The sequence below is a fragment of the Pristiophorus japonicus genome, chromosome 8, assembly GCF_044704955.1.
Source record: "Pristiophorus japonicus isolate sPriJap1 chromosome 8, sPriJap1.hap1, whole genome shotgun sequence".
Lineage (NCBI taxonomy): Eukaryota > Metazoa > Chordata > Chondrichthyes > Pristiophoridae > Pristiophorus > Pristiophorus japonicus.
Window position 1 is genome coordinate 161,052,788 of NC_091984.1, and position 14,085 is coordinate 161,066,872.

Consider the following 14,085-nt stretch of genomic DNA (forward strand, 5'->3'; position numbering starts at 1 on the left):
GGCTACACCATGACTAAATGGCATGATAGCATGGTGACAGGTGTATAATCTATTAGTACAAAGGAGGTAAAAGTTCCAAACTCGCAAAAGGCAAGTTTAGGACTGCTGTCAGGAAATCCTTCTCCACACATGGAATGGGCAGCGGGGTTAGACTTTTCTTTCTGTTTGAGTAATCGAGTATGTCATTCCTTGTCTGATTCTAGGGGCATAGGAACAGGAGGAGGTCATTCAGCCCCTCCAGCCTGTTCTGCCATTCAATCAGATCATGGCTGATCTGGATCTTAACCCGCCTTGGTTCCGTAACCCTTCATACTCTTACCCAACAAACATCTAGCACTCAGTTTTGAAATTTTCAATTGGCCCCCAGCCTCCACAGTTTTTTGGAGGCAGAGTTTAAGATTGCCACTTCCCTTTGTGTGAAGAACTGCTTCCTGGCAACACTTCTGAACGGCCTGGCTCTAATTTTAAGATGACGCCCCCTGGTTCTGGACTCCCCCCACCAGAGGAAATCGTTTTTCTCGATCTACCCTATCAAATCCTTTCATCATCTTAAGCCCCTCAATTAGATCAGCCTTTAATCTTCTATATTCAAAGGAATACAAGACTAGTCTATACAAGATGTCCTCATAATTGAAACCTTTTAGACCCAGTATCATTCTGATGAATCTGCATTGCACCCACTCCAAGGCAAATAAATATACCCTTGCTAAGGAGGGCTGCCCAGAACTGAGTGCAGCACTCCAGATGAGGTCTAACCAGAGGTTTGTACACCTGTAGCAAAACTATTCACTGATCTTGAGAACAGTGCTTTTGCCGATGACTCAGAGATGTACTCAGTCAGTTTTAGGAATCCACGGCCCTGTGATCAGAGCACTGGGTGGGGGGGGGGAAATCTCGCTATCTCATTGCAGTTCAAAAAAGAAAATGCACTGTGATCTTACAACAGGAAGCCTGTGTGGGCGAAACAGATTCCTGTCACAACAACAGCACCAGCAATCTGTAGGAAACCTCTCGCCACTAACCAGGGCTGAGAACACACTTATCAAGCCCCGCCCTGACCATCATCATCATAGGCAGTCCCTCGCAATCGAGGAAGACTTGCTTCCACTCTTAAAATGAGTCCTTAGGTGACTGAACAGTCCAATACGAGAACCACAGTCCCTGTAACAGGTGGGACAGATAGTCGTTGAGGGAAGGAGTGAGTGGGACAGGTTTGCCGCACGCTCCTTCCGCTGCCTGCGCTTGGTTTCTGCATGCTCTCGGCAACAAAACTCGAGGTGCTCAGCACCCTCCCGGATGCACTTCCTCCATTTAGGGCAGTCTTTGGACAGGGACTCCCAGGTGTCAGTGGGGATGTTGCACTTTATCGGGGAGCCTTTGAGGGTGTCCTTGTAACATTTCCTCTGCCCACCTTTGGCTCGTTTGCCGTGAAGGAGTTCCGAGTAGAGCGCTTGATTTGGGAGTCTCGTGTCTGGCATGTGGACAACAACATGTGAACCATTCCGGCTTCAAACACATAACCTGTCCACTAACCCTCGTGAAATCGTCACAGTGCGATTATTTGAGGTCATGGCATTGGCATCTTCAGTCATCTGCCTCTCCACCTTCCTCTTCTCTTTCTAGACTCGACTATTCCACTGCACTCCTGGCTGGCCTGCCACATTCTACCCTACGTAAACTAGAGATGATCCAAAACTCGGCTGCCCATGTCATAACTTGCACCAAGTCCCGTTCACCCATCACCCGTGTCCTAACTTGCACCAAGTCCCGCTCACCCATCACCCCCTGTGCTCGCTGACCTACATTGGTTTCCGGTTAAGCAACGCCCCGATTTCAAAATTCTCATCCTTGTTTACAAATTCCTCCATGGCCTCGCCCCTCCCTATCTCTGTAATCTCCTCCAGCCCCACAACCCCCCCGAGATGTCTGCACTCCTCTAATTCTGCCCTCCTGAGCATCCCTGATTATAATCGCTCAACCATTGGTGACTGTGCCTTCTACTGCCTGGGCCCCAAGCTCTGGAACTCCCTCTCTAAACCTCTCCGTCTCGCTTTCCTCCTTCAAGACGCGCCTTAAAACCTACCTCTGTGACCAAGCCCTGCGCTAATTTCTACTTATACTATTCGGTGTCAAATTTTTATTGCATAATGCGCTATATCAGTTGTTGTTGTTGTTGTTAAGACCCTCCTTAAAGCCCACCTCTTTGACCAAGCTTTTGGCCACCCCTCCTAATATCTCCTTTGGCATCCATTTTATTTTGATCATGCCTCCACGGAGCGTCTGTAGATGTTTCTCTCCGCTAAAGGCATTGTACAAAGGCGTCGTAGGGAGCTGGTGAATTCACCCATGGCAGCGCAGCAGTGCACTGTTAACAACTGGATCCAATGCATGGACAACACCATGCTGTGTGTAGCAGCCGCCCTATCACGCAAGTATTGGGGCAGGAGAGCAACGGTAGCGAAGAGTGACGTCACCAAGGTCCAGGTCGGTGATTGGAGTGAGGGCAGGTACAACAGGAGCGGTGAGGTCGGGGCGAAGGAGCGGCGAGAGTTTGTAGAGGGATGTGATCGGGGCCCAGGAGAGGCGTGAGTTCGGGGCAGCACGGGGCCAGCCCACAGTGCGATATGTGTGCGCACTAGGTCCGTGCAGCAGGGCAGGTCTCCAGTCGTCCTGGTTAACCCTTGCCACTGGACCAAGACCTAGCTCTGTCAAGCCCGTGTGGTGGCTGGTGTGCAACGGGCATCACACGTTAAAAAAATCCACGCACAGGAATCTTCCACCCTTCAGGATGTAGTTCGGGACCTGGAATATTAGGTCCTTCACTGAAACACCTGTGAACTTTTTGACATGGAAGCAAGTCATCCTCGACTCAAGGGACCGCCTATGATGATGATGATGATGATGATCACGTAGACAGTATGCCAGTACATCGATATAGCACGAGTATTTTATTCTAGGAATGTGGATATTACTGAACTGGTTGGGTTTTCCACGGCAATCCGACAGCTTCCCGGTCATTTTTACTGAGACAATCTTTTTATTTCCAGATTTTCTAAACTGAATTTAGAGTCTCAAACTGCAGTGGTGGGCTGTAAAGTGGCGTTTCTGTGGATTAGTCGTGCTGTAACTGTAAGCAGTGAAGATACAGATGCCCTGGTCGGAGCACACAGGGCACAGTACACGTTTCACTGGGAGTGCCCAAGCAGCCCATTGCTGCAGCTGCTCAGTGGCTGGCCCCTGGCAGACCGAGGGTTAAGTGGGCGGGCTTTGGTCGGGGGCCTATTTAGTTGGGCGGACAGCCTGGATGACTCGGCAAGTGCCTGATTCATCTGGCAGTGGCTGTGTGTGCGCGCGCGCGCGAGAGTGTGTGGTTCAGGGACTGCTGACCAGGCAGCTGTTTCCTGGACCAAATGGGGGGGGGGGTGATGATGCAGAAAAGCCTTAATTGAGGTAGGCAACTCCAGAAGAGTTTCAAATGATCCTTCTGTACATTTTATTTAACCTGAATTGCAATTCTCAAACTGCCATGGTGGGATTTGCACTCTGGATTGCTGGTCGAGTCACATTACCTACACTACTGTACCGTGGAGCCAGTTTATACTAGCTGACCACCTTATCCATGGTCCCATTGCGAGGTAGGTGTGGCAGCAGCATTGCACTGCGATCAATATGGGCCTCAAGCCAGCAGTTAAGTGTATGCCATTAAATTTATGTTGTTACATAAGTGGAACACTATTGCATAAAGGCACCGATTCACCTGGCACAGTGCTGATCGGATCCCACAGCAGCTCACCCCGCGCAATAATATGTCCATCACACCGCGCTGGGAGACTTTAATTACTCGCAGGGCGCTGCCTCATGCCAGCACATTGCCAATAATGGCATGCACTGCCCGTCACAGGATATATCCACTGCCTGCATGGTGCTGCTCCCCATGCTGGAACATCGCCACTGTGGGGTTATTGGGAATATTCTGATAATGTCCGTGTTCTGGATCATTCCCACCAGCCGCAATATTCCCAATAAGCGCACAGAGCCGCAATATTCCCAATAACCCCACAGTGCCGGACTATTCCCAATAACCGCACAGAGCCGCAATATTCCCAATAACCGCACAGAGCCGCAATATTCCCAATAACCCCACAGTGCCGGACTATTCCCAATAACCGCACAGAGCCGCAATATTTCCAATAACTCCACAGTGCCGGAATATTCCCAATGAACGACATAGTGCCGGAATATTACCAATAACCCCACAGAGCCGTAATATTCCCAATAACCGCATAGAGCCAGAATATTCCCAAGAACGACACAGTGCCGGAATATTCCCAATAACCCCACAATGCCGGAATATTCCCGATAGCCCCACAGAGCCAGACTATTCCCAATAATCCCACAGAGCCGGAATATTCCCAATAACTGCACAGAGCCGGAATATTCCCAATAATCCCACAGAGCCGGAATATTCCCAACCGCACAGAGCCGGAATATTCCCAATAACTGCACAGAGCCGGAATATTCCCAATAACTGCACAGAGCCGGAATATTCCCAATAACCTCACAGAGCCGGAGTATTCCCAATAACTGCACAGAGCCGGAATATTCCCAATAATCCCACAGAGCCGGAATATTCCCAACCGCACAGAGCCGGAATATTCCCAATCGCACAGAACCGGAATATTCCCAATAACCGCACAGTGCCGGAATATTCCCAACCACACAGTGCCGGAATATTCCCAATAACCCCACAGTGCCGGAATATTCCCAACCACAGTGTGCCGGAATATTCCCAACCACACAGTGCCGGAATATTCCCAATAACTCCACAGAGCTGGAATATTCCCAACCGCACAGTGCCGGAATATTCCCAATAACCCCACAGTGCAGGAATATTCCCAATAACCCCACAGAGCTTGAATATTCCCAATAATCCCACAGTGCCGGAATATTCCCAATAACCCCACAGAGCCGGAATATTGCCAACCGCACAATGCCGGAATATTCCCAATACCCGCTGGGAGCAGTTGGAGGTGTCTGTTCAAACACAATACCTACAATTTATTCAATACAGCAAGAGACGGTGTTGTAGGAGGGATTCAGTACACTTGGCAAAACGTTTGGGGATCAGAATTCTCAGTCTGAGTCAAATCCAATCCAGTCGTCTGCTAATTTTGCATGTCGTGGTGTGACAAATCCCACTGACAGTAGTGCAGTAGGACTGTTGTATCCCAATTTACTGGTGAAAACGACTATCTCCACTGTGTCAGCTGCAGCTCAGTGGGTAGCACACTCCCCTCTGAGTCAGAAGGTTGTGGGTTCGAGTCCCACTCCAGGAACTTGAGCACACAAATCTAGGCTGACACTCCCAGTGCAGTGCTGAGGCAGTGCTGCACTGTCGGAGGGGCCATCTTTTGGATGAGACGTTAAACCAAGGCCCCGTCTGCCCTCTCAGGTGGATGTAAAAGATCCCATGGCACTATTTCAAAGAAGAGCAGGGAAGTTCTCCCCGATGTCCTGGCCAATATTTATCCCTCAATCAACAGAAGAAATAACAGATTATCAGGTCATTATCACATTGCTGTGTGTGGGAGCTTGCTGTGCACTAGGTGGCTGCCGCGTTTCCCACATTATAACAGTGACTACACTCCAAAAAGTACTTCAGAGGCTGTGAAGTGCTTTTAGTCATGAAAGGCGGTATATAAATGCAAGTCTTTCTTTTTCTCAAGGAGGGTATGTACTGGAGATGGAATGCAGACAAAGGACTATCATGGGATCGGTACCGATTGGACACCGTTTGATAGGCCAATGAGAGAAACTTGTATACCCACGTGCTCACAGGATGCTGCTTGTCCTATTGGTCATGATGTAGAGATTTCTTATACAGGTACTGGGATGGTGGTCAGCTCCCCATCATCATCATAGGCAGTCCCTCGGAATCGAGGAAGACTGGCTTCCATTCTTAAAATGAGTTCTTAGGTGGCTGAACAGTCCAATACAGGAACCACAGTCCCGGTCACCTTTCCAGAAGAAGGTGTAACCTCCACCTTGTTCCTTGAGCTGGCCTTCCCCTGCCTGCTGGGTCTCGCTTAGGGCGGCGATGTCGATATCAAAGCGTCTTAAGTTCCCGGACAACTATGGCGGTGCAGCTTTCTGGCCTGTTGCTGTTGGGGTTGTCCAGCTCCCCAACACTGCTATTTTCAGACATTATTAACTTAGGACAAGAGGTTACAAGGAGTAATTTGATCAAATCTGGGTAGGTGTTGGGAACATTCCAGCCCTTTATGCCTGAAGCTAGAAATTCAACAAGGGTTGGAGGAAGGAATTAAGAAGGACTTTGGAGCAGGAGAATAGAGGTTGGGCACTTGTGGTCAAAATTTACCTATACTTTTAGACTTGATTCTGTTTCACTGCCGGGTTGGGGGATCATAAAGTGGTCCACGTCTTCACGTTAATACAACCACAACTTTAATACAATAAAATGCCACAAGGCACTTCACAGAGGGGTAAGAAATGGACATCAAGCATAAAGGGGAGGGGGAGAAGGGGTGTTAGGACATGTGACCTAAGACACAGTCAAATAGGTTGTTACTGACAAGGAGCTCAAAGATGGGGAAAGAAGGGATGAGACAGAGATATTTCGAGAGGAAGATCTAAAAGAAAAAGACTTGCATTTATATAGCGACTTTCACGGCCACCAGGCATCCCAAAGCGCTTTACAGCCATGAAGTACTTTTGAAGTGTAGTCACTGTTGTAATCTGAGAAATGCAGCAGCCAATTTGCGCACAGCAAGCTCCCACAAACAGCAATGTGATCGTGACCAGATCATCTGTTTTTGTTATGTTGATTGAGGGATAAATATTGGCCAGGACACTGGGGATAACTCCCCTGCTTTTCTTCGAAGGAGTACCATGGGATCTTTTATGTCCACCTGAGCGCAGACGAGGCCTTGGTTTAACATCTCACCTGAAAGACGGCACCTCCGACAGTGCAACACTCCCTCAGCACTGCACTGGCGTGTCAGTCTCGATTTATGTGCTCAAGTCCCTGCGGTGGGATTTGAACCCACAACCTTTTGATTCAGAGGCGAGGGTGCTCCAAGGTCTTCACGTTAATACAACCACAACTTTAATTCAATAAAACACCACAAGGCGCTTCACAGAGGGGTAAGAAATGGACATCAAGTGTGGGGGGGGGGGGGGCATACGCAGAGGGGAGAAGGGGTATTAGGACATGTGACCCAAGACACAGGCAAATCAGTTGTTTCTGACAAGGAGCTCAAAGATGGGGAGAGGGGATGAGACAGAGGAGCTTAGGGAGGAAGATCTAGGCAGGAACATAGGAATATTAGGACAAGAGGAGGCCATTCAGTCCCTCGAGCCTGTTCCCCCATTCAATTAGAGCATGGCTGATCTGTATCTCTACTCCATCTACCCGCCTTGCTCTATATCCCTTAATAGCCCTCCGTAACAAAATTCTACTGCTTTCAATCTTGAAAGCTCCAATTGTCCACCAGCATCTACAGCCTTTTGGGGGAAGAGAGTGCCAAATTTCTACTGCCCTTTGTGTGAAAAAGTGCGCCCTGATTTCCCTCCTAAATGGTCGAGCTATAATTTTACGGTTGACCCCACCAGTGGAAATAATTTATCTTCATCAAACCTATAAAATCCTTTTGAACATTTTAAAGACCTTGAATAGATCACCCCTCAAACATCTAAACTCAAGGGAATACCAGCCAAGTTTATCAACCCTGTCTCGGTAATTTATCCCTCTAAATCTTGGTATAAATTCTGCTGATTCTGCACTGTACCCCCGCTAAGGCCAATGTTTCCTTCCTGAGGTGGGGTGCCCAGAATTGAATGCAGAACTCCAGATGGGGTCTGACCAAGGCTCTGAACACCTGAAGCAGTACTTCCTCCCCTTTGTATAATTACAAGCAGGTTGACTGATGGTGAAAAGAAGGGAGGATTGTACAGACGGCCAGATTGAGAGCAAGAACTAGAGGTAAAGCTATAATTAAAAGCATCACGGGCTAGTTCCAGTTTCAGAGGCTGCAACCTTTCACCTAAAACATATTGCTCCCACGCATGCTTTGTCTATGTGTTGCAGCTGCTTCCTGCCCCTTGTACATCTCTCGTACCCGAGACAGCAGCTGACATCTCAGTCCTCGATCCCATTGCCAGCAATCAGCCACATCCATCCCGACACCCTCCATCCTTCAGCCTTCGTACTGGATTGCACACGACCTGACACAATTCTCCACTCTGGGACTCCCACCCAATAGCAGGCTCCATTTCCATCTTTTTGTGCTCAAGCTGAGGGATGTGTGTGTCAAGGAAGAGAACCCAGTCCAATACAAATACACAGTGTAGCCATCAAACACTCCCAAAATAGGTAGAGTATGGGTTAGATACAGAGTAAAGCTCCCTCTACACTGTCCCATCAAACACTCCCAGGGCAGGTACAGCACGGGTTAGATACAGAGTAAAGCTTCCTCTATACTGTCCCATCAAACACTCCCAGGGCAGGTACAGCACGGGGTTAGATACAGAGTAAAGCTCCCTCTACACTGTCCCATCAAACACTCCCAGGGCAGGTACAGCACGGGTTAGATACAGAGTAAAGCTTCCTCTATACTGTCCCATCAAACACTCCCAGGGCAGGTACAGCACGGGGTTAGATACAGAGTAAAGCTCCCTCTACACTGTCCCATCAAACACTCCCAGGGCAGGTACAGCACGGGTTAGATACAGAGTAAAGCTTCCTCTATACTGTCCCATCAAACACTCCCAGGGCAGGTACAGCACGGGGTTAGATACAGAGTAAAGCTCCCTCTACACTGTCCCATCAAACACTCCCAGGGCAGGTACAGCACAGGGTTAGATGCCACAACTTGCATTTAACATAGTAGAACATCTCAAGGCACTGCACAGGAAATTATAAAACAATATTTGATACCGAGCCACATATGGAGATATTAGGACAGGTGACCTTGGTCAAAGAGATAGCTTTTAAAGCACATCTCAATGCAAAGAGGTAGAGAGGCTTAGGGCCTTTCCCCAACATCATTAAAAACAGATTTTCTGGTAATTTATCTCACTGCTGTTTGTGGGACCTTGCTGTGCACAAATTGGTGGCTGAACTTCCTGCATTACACAGTGACTACACTTCAAAAGTATTTCATTGGCTGTAAAGTGTTTTCGGGCATCCTGTGTCCAGTGCGCCAGTGCAGCCTTCAGCCGCCTGAGGAAAATAATGTTTGAAGACCAGGCCCTCAAAACTGCCACCAAGCTCATGGTCAACAGCGGTGTAATAATACCCGCCCTCCTATATGGCTCAGAGACATGGACCATGTACAGTAGACACCTCAAGTCACTGGTGAAATACCACCAACGATGTCTCCGCAAGATCCTATAAATCCCCTGGGAGGACAGACGCACCAACGTTAGCATCCTCGACCAGGCTAACATCCCCAGCATTGAAGCACTGACCACACTTGATCAGCTCCGCTGGGCAGGCCACACTGTTCGCATGCCAGAAACGAGACTCCCAAAGCAAGTGCTCTACTCGGAACTCCTTCACGGCAAACGAGCCAAAGGTGGGCAGCGGAAACGTTACAGGGACAACCTCAAAGCCGCCCTGAAAAAGTGCAACATCCCCACTGACACCTGGGAGTCCCTGGCCAAAGACCGCCCTAAGTGGAGGAAGTGCATCCAGGAGGACACTAAGCACCTCGAATCTCATCGCCGAGAGCATGCAGAAATCAAGCGCAGGCAGCGGAAGGAGTGTGCGGCAAACCAGTCCCACCCACCCTTCCCTCAACCACTGTCTGTCCCACCTGTGACAGGGACTGTGGTTCCCGTATTGGACTGTTCAGCCACCTAAGGACTCATTTTAAGAATGGAAGCAAGCCTTCCTCGATTCTGAGGGACTGCCTATGGAGGTTCAAGGTGGGAGGCCTGCCAGGAGAGCATTGGAATAGTCAAGAGGAAGCTAGAGGTAGCAAAGGCATGGATGAGGGTTTCAGCAGCAGATGAGCTGAGACCGGTGTCAAACACGGTGATATTATGGAGGTGGAAGTAGGCAGTGTTGGTGATGGAGAGGATTCAGGGTCAAACAGGACGCCAAGGTTGCGAACAGTCTGGTTCCACCTCAGACAGTGACCATGGAGAGGGATGGAGTCGATGGCAATAGAATGGAGTTTACGGCAGGGACTGAAAACAATGGATTCAGCAATCCCAATATTTAATTAGAGGACATTTCTGCTCAGCCAGCTCTGGATATCAGATGAACAGCATGAGAAATCAGAGAGTGGAGGGGTTGATAGAGGTGGAGCTGAGGTAGAGCTGGGTGTCGTCAGTGTACATGTGAAACCTGATGATGTGTTTTTGGATGATGCCGCCAAGGGGCAGTACGTAGATGAGAAATAGGAGGGGACCGAGGATAGAGCCTTGGGGCACCCCAGAAGTAATGGTGCTGGAGCAGGAAGAGAAGCCATTTCAGGTGATTCTCAGACTATGGCTGGACAGATAAGAATGGAACCAGGCGAGTGCAGTCCAACCCTGCTGAACGACGGAGAGGCGCTAATAACATAAGATATAGGAGCAGGAGTAGGCCAATCTCCCCTCGAGCCTGCTCCGCCATTCAATAAGATCATGGCTGATCTTCAATCTCAACTCCACTTTCCTGCACTGTTCCCATATCCCTTAGAGTCCAAATATCTATCTAACTCAGCCTTGAATATACTCAACAACGAAGTCTCCACAACCCTCTGGGGAACAGAATGCCAAAGATTCACAACCCTCTGAGTGAAGAAATTCCTCTTCATCTCAGTCCAAAATGGCCAACCCCTCAGTCTGAGATTATGCCGCCCCCCTCCCCAGTTCTAGACTGTCCAGCCAGGGGAAACAGCCTCTCAGCATCTACCCAGTCAAGCCCTGTAAGAATCTTACCTGTTTCAATGAGATCACCTTTTATCCTTCTAAACTACAGAGAGTATAGGCCCAATCTACTCAATCCCTCCTCATAGGACAACCCTCTCATCCCAGGCATCAATCTAGTGAACCTTTGTTGCACCCCCTCTATGGCAAGTATATCCTTCCTTGGGTATAGAGAGCAAAACTGTACACAGTACTCCAGATGTGGTCTCACCAAAGACTTATATAATTGCACCTGTAATAGCAGTCCCCATCTGCATAACACTGCTCAACAGAATCTTGGCCGCCATGATCATGGTGTTTGCGTGGAAGCCCCGACCTGCATGAGAACACCAGCGGCAGGTTGGCGCCATAAAAGGAGGTGGCCATGGGCAGCGTGGAGGCCCCGACCTGCGTAAAAACACAGGTCGGGGCCATAAAAGGAGCGGCGAGCGGCGGCCCCTGGACAGCGTGGCAGCGTACCATTTCAAGGTACAGTGAGAGCTGGTGCAGGAGGACGACGGCAGCGAAGAGTGACGTCATCAAGGTCCAGGTCGGTGACTGGAGCGTGGGCAGGTACAGCAAGGTCGGGGCGAAGGAGCGGCAAGAGAATGTAGAGGGATGTGATCAGGGCCCAGGAGAAGGGGCCAGGGGCCCGGGGGCAGCACGGGCCAGACCACACTGCGATATGTGTGCGCACTAGGTCCATGCAGCAGAGCAGGTCTCCAGTTGTCTTGAGTAATCCTTGCCATGGACCAAGACCTAGCTCTGTCGAGCCCGTGTGGTGGCTGGTGTGCAACGGTCACCACACGTTAAAAAAATCCAAGCCACAGGCATCTTTCACCCTTCAGGATGTAGTTCAGGTCCTTCATTGAAACACCTGTGAATTCATTCTTTTTTGGCGTGGAAGCAAGTCATCCTCATTTCGAGGGACCGCCTATGATGATGATGATGATATAATTGCAGTAAGAATTCCGTACTCTAATACTGCAACACCCTTGCAATAAATGTGCCTTCCTAATTGCTTGCTTTACCTGCATATTAGCTTTATGTGTACAAGGACACCTAAATATTTCTGAACACCAACATTTAAGTTTCGTAAGAACAAAAGAAATAGGAGCAGGAGTCGGCCATACGCCCCTCGAGCCTGCTCCGCCATTTAATACTATCATGGCTGATCCGATCATGGACTCAGGTCCACTTCTCTGCCCGCGCCCCAAAGTCCCTTAATCCCTTATCGGTTAAGAAACTGTCTACCTCTGTATTAAATTTATTCAATGTCCCAGCTTCCACAGCTCTCTGAGGCAGCGAATTCCACAGATTTACAAACCCTCTGACAGAAGAAATTCCTCCTCATCTCAGTTTTAAATGGGCGGCCCCTTATTCTGATTATGCCCCCTCGTTCTAGTCTCCCCCATCAGTCGAAACATCCTCTCTACATCCACCTCGTCAAGCCCCCTCATAATCTTATACGTTTCGATAAGATCACCTCTCATTCTTCTGAATTCCAATGAGTAGAGGCCTAACCGACTCAAACTTTCCTCATAAGTGAACCCCCTCGTCCCCGGAATCAACCTAGTGAACCTTCTCTGAACTGCCCCCAAAAGCAAGTGCATCCTTTCGTAAATATGCAAACCAAAACTGTACGCAGTATTCCAGGTGTGGCCTCACCAACACCCTGTATAGCTGTAGCAAGACTTCCCTGCTCCTACACTCCAACCCCCCTGCATTTAAAAAAATATTCTGTTTTTCTATTCTTCCAACCAAAGTACCAAAGTGAATAACCTCACATTCCCCCATATTATATTACGTCTGCCACATTATTGGATCCACTCATTGCAGCTGTTTATATCCCTGAACAAGTTCTTGTGTCCTCCTCTCAGCTTACTCCCTCACCCAGCTTTCTATCGTCAGCAAACTTGGATACATTGCACTTGGAGGAGGATGGCATCGTCAACTATGCCAAAGGCTGCCGGTAAATCAAGGAGGAGAGGGAGGGATTGTTTACCAGGGTCACAGTCACAAATCTCCCTCTACACTGTCCCAAACACTCCCAGGGCAGGTAGGGCACGTGTTAGATACAGAGTGAAGCTCCCTCGACACTGTCCCATCAAACACTCCCAGAGCAGGTACAGCACGGGGTTAGACACACAAAGACAGAGTTGCATTTATATAGCACCTTTCACGACCTCAGCACATCTTGATGCGCTTTACAGCCAATGAAGTGCTTTTGGAGTGTAGTCACTGTTGTAATGTGGGAAAGGGGGCAGCCAAATTGCGCACAGCAAGCTCCCACAGACAGCAATGTGACAATGATCCAGAGAATCTGCTTTGTTGTTGTGCTGGTTAAGGGGTGAATGTTGGCCAGGATACACAACACTCCCGGGGCAGGGGCAGGGGCAGTGCTGGGTCTGAGCCGGACCCAAGCTCCAGAGGTGAAAATTCAGCCTGTAATGGCAGGCCCGGAGCCCAGACAGCGGCGGCAATTCCCCACCACCCCGGGGTGTGAGGGGACAGCCCAAGCCCGGGCCGCACGGCAGGCCCGCAGGCCCACCCGTTGCCTGGTAACCGGCCGGGCCCGGCAGCCAGGGGCCTGCTGTCCGCCCGCCAGGTGGTGGGGGGAGCCCGGGGCCTGAGGCGGTGCTGCCGGCCCCGGGGAGGGGAGAGAAAGTCATACACACACACACACACACTCCAGCGGTCCCCCCCGGGGATCACTCACCCGCTCCCCCGGTCCCCGGCGCCGGCTCCCGACCCGCCGCTCACCGCCCGCCCCCGGCACTGCCGCAGCGCCACCTGGGACCCGGGAAACACTACCCCCCCCCCCTCGCCCCACCAGGAAACACTGCCCCCCCCCGAAAAACAATGCCCACTCCCAGGGAAACACTGCCCCCCCCCCGCCCTACCAGGAAACACTGCCCCCTCCCAGGGTAACACTGCCCCCCCACCCGGAAAACACTGCCCCCTCCCGGAAATACTGCCCCGCCCCACCAGGAAACACTGGCCCTCCCTGGGGAACACGCCCCCCCCCCGGGAAACACTGCCCCCACCAGGAAACACTGGCCCTCCCTGGGGAACACGCCCCCCCCCCCCCCCCGGGAAACACTGCCCCCACCAGGAAACACTGGCCTCCCCGGGAAACACTGCCCCCCCCTCGCCCCACCAGGAAAC

The 14,085-nt window shown here is 50.3% G+C and overlaps 1 protein-coding gene across 2 annotated transcripts in view; it reads right to left on the minus strand.

Annotated features, from left to right (window-relative positions):
* LOC139268787 (roquin-1-like) overlaps positions 1 to 13,660 on the minus strand; it is a 395,945-nt gene extending 382,285 nt beyond the window's left edge. The window contains exon 1 of one of the 2 annotated variants that reach the window (XM_070887480.1): positions 13,637 to 13,660. The gene's annotated coding sequence lies outside the window, so the exon portion shown is untranslated. The remainder of the gene's footprint in view (positions 1 to 13,636) is intronic. The other variant, XM_070887481.1, reaches the window with a different exon arrangement.
* Positions 13,661 to 14,085: the final 425 nt, after the last annotated feature.